Below are 9,300 nucleotides of genomic sequence, written 5' to 3' on the forward strand. Positions count from 1 at the left end.
ACATATATATCTATATATGTATATGATATGTGTATATGTGTATATCTATCTATCTATATCTATCTATCTATCTATCTATCTATATATATATATATATATATATATCCTGGGGTTGTACTCAGAGATAGAATCCCCCTGGGTTCAATCCCCAGTACCAGAAAAAAGAAAAGAAAAGAAGAAAAGAGACCCAGTGATTATAGCTCCCCTTAAGCCCTATGCTTCTGAATCTAAAGTAAAATTATTAAGAGAAAGATTATCTCATGAAAATTTATATCTTAATCTGATAATAAACATAAAGTTTATATAGTATTTAGAAAAACAATGCTTTTAGAAATTCCCAGTGGGAAAAAGAACAAATAAAAATATTGCCCAACCAAATTAAGATTTGGGCTGATATATCAGTATAATGGTGAATCTAATCTTTTAACAAATGTGTTCAGTTTTTTAGTTTTTATCTCTGATAGAAGGATATCTAGTCAATTTTCATGGACCTTAGACAGAACCAAAGATCAGTATGTTGAAGTTAATCAGTAACTTGAAATGCCTTTTTCATGTGTTTGGAAGAAAGAAAAAGAGACAGATTGCTGTGGAAGTATAAGATGTTATTTCTGCAAAAATACTTGTATCTCTACCAATTTTAAATGTCAGTTTTCTTCTCCCTAGGTTTATTTTACCTGTCTACTTGGATGAAATTCAGAACCATCTATGTCTACAGAATATTATCTTTCTTGTCTACACTGTGCTATAGAGCATTTTTGTCATACTCTGGGTACTGTTTGTTGAAAATTCTAAAACCATATTATAGAGTAGAAACATTTTAAGACTTAACTTGGAAAAAATGTCACAAATTAGAATTCGAATGAAAAGAACATATTCTGAAAAAACAACCAACAAGAGCTGGGCATTCATATTCTAAAGTAATAAGTTACATTTCTTTAATCCTTGAAATAACATTAATGTACTCTTTACCCATAAAATATTACATAGCAGTAAGATTTTAAGATAGAATGGGATTATAACATCACCTAGACCAACTGTGTCATTTTATGGATAAGGGAATATTAAAATGAGAAATGTTAAGCTCCCTTTCCAAGGTCACATAGGAATTACTGGCAGAGTTTAATTGGAATTTCAGTTGTCTGATTCCAAATCTATAGCTCTTTTTACTTATACTATTGTATCTATATTGTCTGAATTTAAAATTAAAATATATATAATGACAATCTGATTTTACTTAAATAGAAACAATGGAAAATATATTTGAACTCAAAACTGCCACCTTTCAAATCAGTACACTTAATAACTTAAGACATCATAGTTTACTTGTGTTCCTTAGTGTTTCCCCAATGTGAAAATTATATTCTGATATGTTATCAATTTTCATGATTTTCTTTAAATTGAGAAAAAAGAAAAATGAAGGAAATCAAAGATCAATGCTGTATCCTTAGAAAATAGTTTTAGCTGGGCGTGGTGGCGCACGCTTGTAATCCCAGCATTCGGGAGGCTGAGACCTGGAGGATCGCGGTTTGCGGACAGCCTCAGCTACTTAGTGAGGTCCTCTGCAACTCAGTGAGACCCGGTTTCAAGATAAAGAATAAAAAATAGGGCAGGGGCTGTAGCTTGGAGGTCGAATGCCCCTGGGTTCCACTCCCAGACCCCCCCACACACAAAAGAAAATAGTTTTAAATATCATTTGAATCTCCATGATCAAATATTAAAAACCCTGAGTACATGGAAGACAACCAAAGGTAAGTACAGTGGATCTTTACATTGTAGGAAGTGAAGTGCTAAAGCATGCATTAATGCAGACTGTCTGAAACCAAACCAAATCGAACCAAACAAAGTCACCCATTAGAGCTGCTAGTTGGGGTACTGCTATGTGTTGTGAAAAGTTACATTGCCATTTCCCTGGTGTTTTGGTTAGATGTGAAATGTCCCCTGAAGAGCTCAAGTGTTAATGCTCAGAGTTGGTATAATTAAGTCATGAGGCTTGTACTCTTATTAGTGGAGAAATCCATTGTAATGGACTTACTGACTGGTAACATGGGCAAGGTGGGGTGTGGCTGAAGGAGGTGGTTTCCGGGGATGTGGTCTTGTGGATTATATATAGTTTCTCCTCCCTTTGCTTGCTCTCTTGCTTCTTGTCTTCATGATGGAAAGAGGAGTCTTGTTCTCTCCCTAGCTCTGCTTCTTGCTGCTATGCTTTGCAGACCCTGGCTTGACACGGATTGAACCCTGAAATCTCCCAAAACTGTGAGCAAATAAATCTCTTTTTCTCTAAGTTATGTGGTCGGTTGTTTTGTATTATGACAGTGGGAACATTGATCAAGACACCTGGCTTTTTTGACTTTTAAGTCCTATCACCCTTACATAAATTTATAAGAGGGATAGTATTTAGGAAGAAAAGCTTCAAACCAAAGTGAAAGCACATTTAGTGACATGTCCCTAAATATTCAGAATACTACATCCTTGAAATACTGCCCCCGCCCCCGGATCCTACCTCCCCCCAAAAAAGTCCTCTGACTCCTGGGTTAATTATTTCTGCTTTTGAACATTTAGGGTTAATGGGTTCTACCTGTACTTGGTAATAGTTCTGTGTTTTTCTCAGCCTCCTGGTCTGTACAGTTGCTTGTAAAAAGTAAAAAAATAAGGGTGAAGATGATAAATGGTAACAAAAATTTGTATTCCTGTCAGACTTAAAAGGGCAAGAATTTGGAAGAGGTAAGAGCTCATGATGATAGTCCTAATTAAAGAAAATTATTCACTCACATTTACACTTGGAAAGTCATCTAAAATAATTACTTATTTAAGATTCTAAAACTTAAAAGCTAACTGCCCATAGGCTTTTAATGGCAGTCTGTGAGCCCCTATTGACCAATAGCTGAGTCTGGAGTAGCTACAAGAATTAGTTTGAAAGTTGAACGTCTGAACTAAGCAGAATCCAGTTCTATTTCTAATTTCTAATTTCTAATCTATATCTAATACATAGGATTTTAGTTTTGTTTTATTAGCATTCCCAATATATTGTGTTTCCAACTAGTCCCAGTACTCCACATTCTAAAACGGGACATGCTGTCATGGTCTTTGTAAGCTTAAAGGAAGCGGAGAAATTCCAAACCTAGGCTGTTACTTACTCTGTGAAGACTGGTAGATGGGTATACTATTCAATTTCTCTGAGCAGCACTTTTCTCATCTTTAGATTAGAATGATCACATCTTTCTTTGATTTTTTTGTTTTGAATATTAAATATGTCAGGCACATATTGGTACTTAGTAAGTAAAGGTGTAATTGTGTATACTTCACATGCTCTATTCAAGGGCTGGACTCTTCTACACCCACCCAGACCTCTTCAGTTCCACTGTCTTTATTTTAGCCTTCTCTCTATATAGGTAACAATTTGTTTTGCATGGATGTGCATGACTGTGGAGATAGAGTTTCTCCCTGTCTCTCAGAACACACATTCATTGGTTCAATCTCATTGACAATTTGTATACTCAGGACTATGAGATGACTACGTAGTGCCCCAAAGCCAGCCTCTCTAAGCCTAGTTTTTTTTTTTCCCTTTTATTCTTCTTCTTCCCATAGATTTCTAGTCCAACTCTTTTTTTGGGGGGGGGGGTCTGGGGGTGGAACCCAGGGGCATTCGACCTCTCAGCTACAGCCCCTGCCTTATTACTATTATTATTATTATTATTATTATTATTATTATTAATTTGCGGGTCTGAGGATGGAACCCAGGGGCATTCAACCTCTGAGCTACACCCCCTGCTCTATTTTTTATTCTTTACTTTGAAACTGGGTCTCACTGAGTTGCAGTGGGCCTCACTATGTAGCTGAGGCTGTCCGGGAACTGCAATCTTTCTGTCTCAGCCTCCCAAATGCTGGGACTACAAGCGTATGCCACCACGCCTGGCTACTCCAACTCTTTCAGTGAGTGCTATAAAATTTTCATTCTTTTATGAGCTCACTTTCTCTTTTATTTGATTAAGCTTTGCCATGCAAGGACACCAACTCTTTTTGCCACAAAAGATCCAAGACTTAGTCATCAACCCTCATCTTAGTTGAATTCTCATCACTTCCCTTTACCACACTTGTCCAAGTCAGTATCATTTTCTGCCTGAGATGATACAGTTGTCCATAACCAGGTATCTCTGCTTCCATCTTAACCTACCTATCATCTGTACTCAAAGTAGCATCCAGAGTGATCCTTAGAAAACCAAGTTCAGATCATGTCCCTTCATTCTGACTTGAATCAGGGACTGTATGATGTTTTCATGTTAGTTTCCAGGGCTTATCATTGGAACCTAACAGGCACCCAGTAAATATTTTGCTGAGCAATTAGAACTAAGAGAAGAAAGAGGAGGAAGAAATATATTAATTATTGGCCACATTCTCTCTTAACTTCTTGGAGATCTTAACAATGCCATATTTTGCTTAGCAAAATTTCACAAAATTTTGCTAAACAAAACTATCATCTAGAGAGGTAGAACAAGACATTGTAAATTGAGCTCTAGAGACATTAAGAGATATGCCCAAGATTGCATGCCAATGAGATTGGGTGCTTGGGCTTGAACTCAACCTCCTTTCTCCAAATATCTTGCTCTTTCTTTTATGTCATATCTATAAGTTTGGAGGTCTCTGGGCTCGTAGGTTCCAAGGTGTGATTTTATTTTATTTATTGCTTTTGGAAAAATTTCCTGTGAAGCCAAACTTAGACACTGCAGGAAATGATGAAGCAGATGCAGAAGCTTGTGGGCCAACCTGCATCCTTTCTGTGAGCTTCTTTTCTTCGTGCTATCTATCTGCAGACTACACACCATTCAATATAGAACCTTTGACACTAGAATTATTACTACATGCTTGAAAATAGCTCAACTGAAGTTGTAAATCTAGAAATGAAAATGGTCTACTGTCTAGCAAATCTGATTTTGTTATTGTTTTTCATTATTGCATTATGTCTGTAATACTCTGGAGGAAAAAAATTGGCAGAAAGCATCTAACTTATTAAGATCAGATATTCAAAGATATTTAATTTTTTTGGTCTGAATTGATATAATGTACTAAAGTTAAAATGCTAGAAGCTGTGTTTGCTGGGTGAATTCATGGCATAACAAGATCTGAGAGTACCATAAATTAATTTTCCTTCCCTTGTGAATAACCATCTTCCTTTAGGCCCTGGCTCACAGACAAAGAGGCTGTGGGGCAAGGTGTTCCCACAGAGGGAAGGCAGAAGGAGCCACAGTTAATTGTGTTATGTGCTTCCTGTTTTAATCCTAGAACAAAACTCTATCTTTTCAGGGCATACAGAAGATTAACACTGTTGATAATTGTGGTCTCCTAGACATACATGAGTCTGTTATATAGCCATTTGGCATCTCAGTTTTTGCTACTTAAAATTGACCTTAGTACTTTATTTCTTCATACATATTTGTCTTATTTCTGGAACTAGTTGGTGATAAGAAAATGTCCTTTTCCTACCTCGTCCCCATTCAAGTTCCCACTACTCGAAATAATTATCTCACCTAAAGGAAGATCTATAAAGATTTTTGAGAAGTTTCCTCTGCATTCCAAGAAAAGTGCTCTGATCTAGGGTTGAGGTTTTCTAACCTCTGAAAATTGAATCTATATCAACGAAAATAATATTATATACAGTTTAGAACTCTTTAAAAACTCATAGGCAAGCTGGGTGTGGTGGTGCACACTTGTAATCCCAGCATTTAGGAGGCTGAGACAGGAGGATCGTGGTTCGAGGACAGACTCAGCTACTTAGTAAGGCCCTTTGCAACTCAGTGAGACCCTGTTTCAAAATAAAGAATAAAAAATAGGGCTGGTGGTGTAGCTCAGAGGTAGAATGCTCCTGGGTTCTATTCCCAGTACTGCAAAAAAAAAAAAAAATCATAGGCATTCACTCTATGACATCAGAACTCTTTATTTGTGACATCCCATGCAGATTGATATAACAAGTGGGACAGAATCACATTTCCTCTTCCCAGGAGGAGCTCTAAAAGAGAAAGCATAGTCTCACCAAGGTCGTTGTCAGAGACAATGGGCCCTCCCCCCCCCCCCACCCGCTTAGCATCTGGAAACTTTAATTCCACAGTTCTTGTCTAGACCATTGTGAACCTGGCTTATGGACAAGGATCATGATTAAATGAAACAAATCAATGAACACATGACATTTTTTTTAGCTCACATTTTTAAGGAAGCTACTCCTTTGCAATTCCCAGGTTTTACATGAATACCTAGAGTTGATAGTGTGACAGGACCTTTTTGCACATGATATTCAGACTGTTAAGCTTCCTTCTGATCCTTTCCATCATGGCCTGGCAGCTCTGACCTGCTTCATCTACTACAGTCTTGAAGAGCATTCCTGTACTGGACAGCTGTCCCCACATAGGCCTATCTCATATATGCATGGTGAGAAGAACACCAGAGGGCCTTGGGGAGGGCATTTTGCAAGCAAAGAAAAAAGATACTGCTATCAAATTCCCCCCCCCCCCCCCGGAAGCATATTTGCCTATTCAGTTCCATCACCTGCAATACTTCTATGCAATTCCTTTGTTTCTAGTTATGTATGTAGTTTGGGAAGAGCATGACAATATTCAATTAAAACAAACTTTTGAAATGTGTATAGAAATCCTCCAGGTGGCTAAATATTCTATGTGAAAACAGATGAATAAGATAATTGTAAAATCAAAGCTGTAGTCTACTTTTTAGAATTAAGTGCAGAGGATCTTTTATTATGAGGCAGCTTGACACCTGATGAGCACTTTACAATTACCTAAGGATGTATTATAACACAACAAAGTGTCATCCTAATTAGTGACATAGCAATGTTGCAGGATACAAGGAGATTAATGTACAAATGTCAATTGCTTCCTTATATCCAGAAATGAACAATTGGAATTTGAAAAAAACGAAATGCCATTTACATTATCAGCAACAAGATAATATACTCTAGCATAAATCTAAAAAAATGTGTACAAATTGTATATAAGGAAAATATAAAACTCTGATGAAAGTATCAGCATTGGATCATAAATTGTAACCAGTGTGTCTTGTTAATTCAAGAGCTGAATAACAGGAGAAGCTGGGGTGGGCTGGAGGTATAAGGAAACTATGTATTTTCTATCTAATTTTTTTGGTCTACCTAAGACTGATTAAATCACAAAGCCTATTATAATGCCTTACATACATGTTTATATAATAGTGCTGCTGTATTAACTAAAATCCATAGATAAAAGTGCATCCCACGAAACAGAGCGGCACATGCAGGGGTATCTCTGGCAAGCATCATAATACAGTGGATAGGATGCATTTTACAGGTGCACACCTGTAATCCCAGTACTTGGGAAGCTGAGAGAGGAGAGTCACAGGTTTGTGGTCAGCCTCAGTCCTTAGTGAGATTCTCAGCAACTTAGTGAAACCCTCTTTCCAAATAAAAAATAAAATATGGCTGCAAGCGTAGCTCAGAGGTAGAACACCAGTGGGTTCAATCACCAGCATCCCACACACACACACACACACACACTGCAACGTTCATTATCAGATATATCTAGATCCAAATTTGAGCTCTGTAATTAAAAAAAAAGTATGAATTGAAACAGGTAGCTCATTTTTTTTTTCTGGGACCTTATCTTCATCATCTGTAAAGCACGAGTAAGAACACTATCTTATTTAAGTGACATGCTACTTTTCATGCTGATGAATCACATAAAACACTGTGTGACACTCTGTCAATGTCCAGTAACTAGTAACATCCAAACCTTAGTATACGAAGCTACACTTGAGAGCCAGGCATCTTTCAAAAGCTAACAGGAGATGTTGCTGCCAAACATCCTGCTCAGCGGTACACCAGGGGTTGGGAAAAATACACTAGGCAAAGAACTTGCATCAGGATCAGTACTGAAATTTATTAATGTGGGTGAACTAGCTCAAGAAGTCTGATCACCCAATATCATGGAGTCTGGCAAGATGGCTTCTTCCAAGAACATGCTGAAAGATACACAGATGAAGGCACAAATCCTGAGGGATATGGGGATACGAAATACAAGCCAAGAGTTACAAGTCAGATGTAGGAGTTTGCCTTCTGATATGTGACCACAATTCTAGATGATGCTAAAATTTATTTAAGCCATGCTAAAAATGCTACTGGCGATGCAGATGATGTGATTGGCAATTAAGTGTCATGCTGACCAGTCATCTACCTCTTCTCTGCCAAGAGATTTTTTTTTTTTTTTTTTTGGTGGTACTGGGGTTCCTGGAAGCCCTTCTACCTCCGGGCTACACTCCCAGACCTATTTTTGCATTTTTATTTGGAAACAGGGTCTCCTAAGCCAGCGCGCGGGGCTAGCTTCGAACCTGCGCGATCCTCCTGTCTCTGCCTCCCAAGCGCGGGGATTAAAGCGTGCGCCACCACGCCCGGCAGAGATTTTTTTTTTTTTACTAGATATTTCAAGGCAAATAAATCAAACTTCCTTGACATTGATCAAGCCATATTCAGGTCCTAGACCGCCACCTGAGAGATGTTGCTTAACGGCTCTAAACTATAGGCTCAAATCTTTACAAAAAAGGCATCTACATCCGCAGGAAAAATAAGAATTCCACGGTTAAGTGTTGGTGCAATTACTAGTAGAACAAGTACTCCCATACTAGGTATACCAACCCACCTACCATGTCTGTTTCAACTGAAGTAGGGACGCCAATGTCCCTCACAGGACAAAGGTTTACAATACAGATGCCTGCTTCACCGTCCCCTGCTGTAAAAGCATCAATTCCTGCAACATTAGCAGTTCAGAATGGTCTGATTAATCCATTATTAATTGGGTCCAAAAACATTCTGATTACCACTAATATGGCATCAGCACAAAATACTGCCAATAATCATCAAATGCATTGAAAAGGAAACGTGATGATGACGACGGCGACGATGATGATGACTATGATAATTTGTAATCTGGTATTGATGTAGCATGTATAATTGACCTTGACTCGGTTGTACTGAAATGAAGCATGCTGGGTGTTCTTATATTTACATAGTATTCAAAGAGTAAATATAATTAATCTTTTCTATTGAAATGTTGGGTTTTCTTTAATAGGGCCAGTAATGGTTTTTTATCAGCCTTTATGTGTAAAAAAGTAAAATTGTCATTCAGCAGCAACAACAAAAAGCTTATAGAATGAAGCAAGAAATAAAAAAAGGTTATTAGAAGAAAGGGAGAGTTCTTATGCAAGAAAGGAATAGTTACTTGTTTTGCTATACATGTATTTAAATATCATTTAGTAGATTTATTTAGCTAA

At 37.5% G+C, this 9,300-nt stretch overlaps 1 pseudogene across 1 annotated transcript; it reads left to right on the top strand.

Moving 5' to 3' along the window:
• Nucleotides 1-7,959: 7,959 nt before the first annotated feature.
• Nucleotides 7,960-8,955, top strand: LOC308259063 (transcription initiation factor TFIID subunit 9-like; annotated as a pseudogene). The gene is made up of 2 exons: nt 7,960-8,245; nt 8,450-8,955. The product of its transcript is annotated as a transcription initiation factor TFIID subunit 9-like (transcript).
• The last annotated feature ends 345 nt before the right edge of the window (nt 8,956-9,300 follow it).

This window comes from Muscardinus avellanarius (genome assembly GCF_963383645.1).
Source record: "Muscardinus avellanarius genome assembly, chromosome: 2".
NCBI classification, from domain to species: domain Eukaryota; kingdom Metazoa; phylum Chordata; class Mammalia; order Rodentia; family Gliridae; genus Muscardinus; species Muscardinus avellanarius.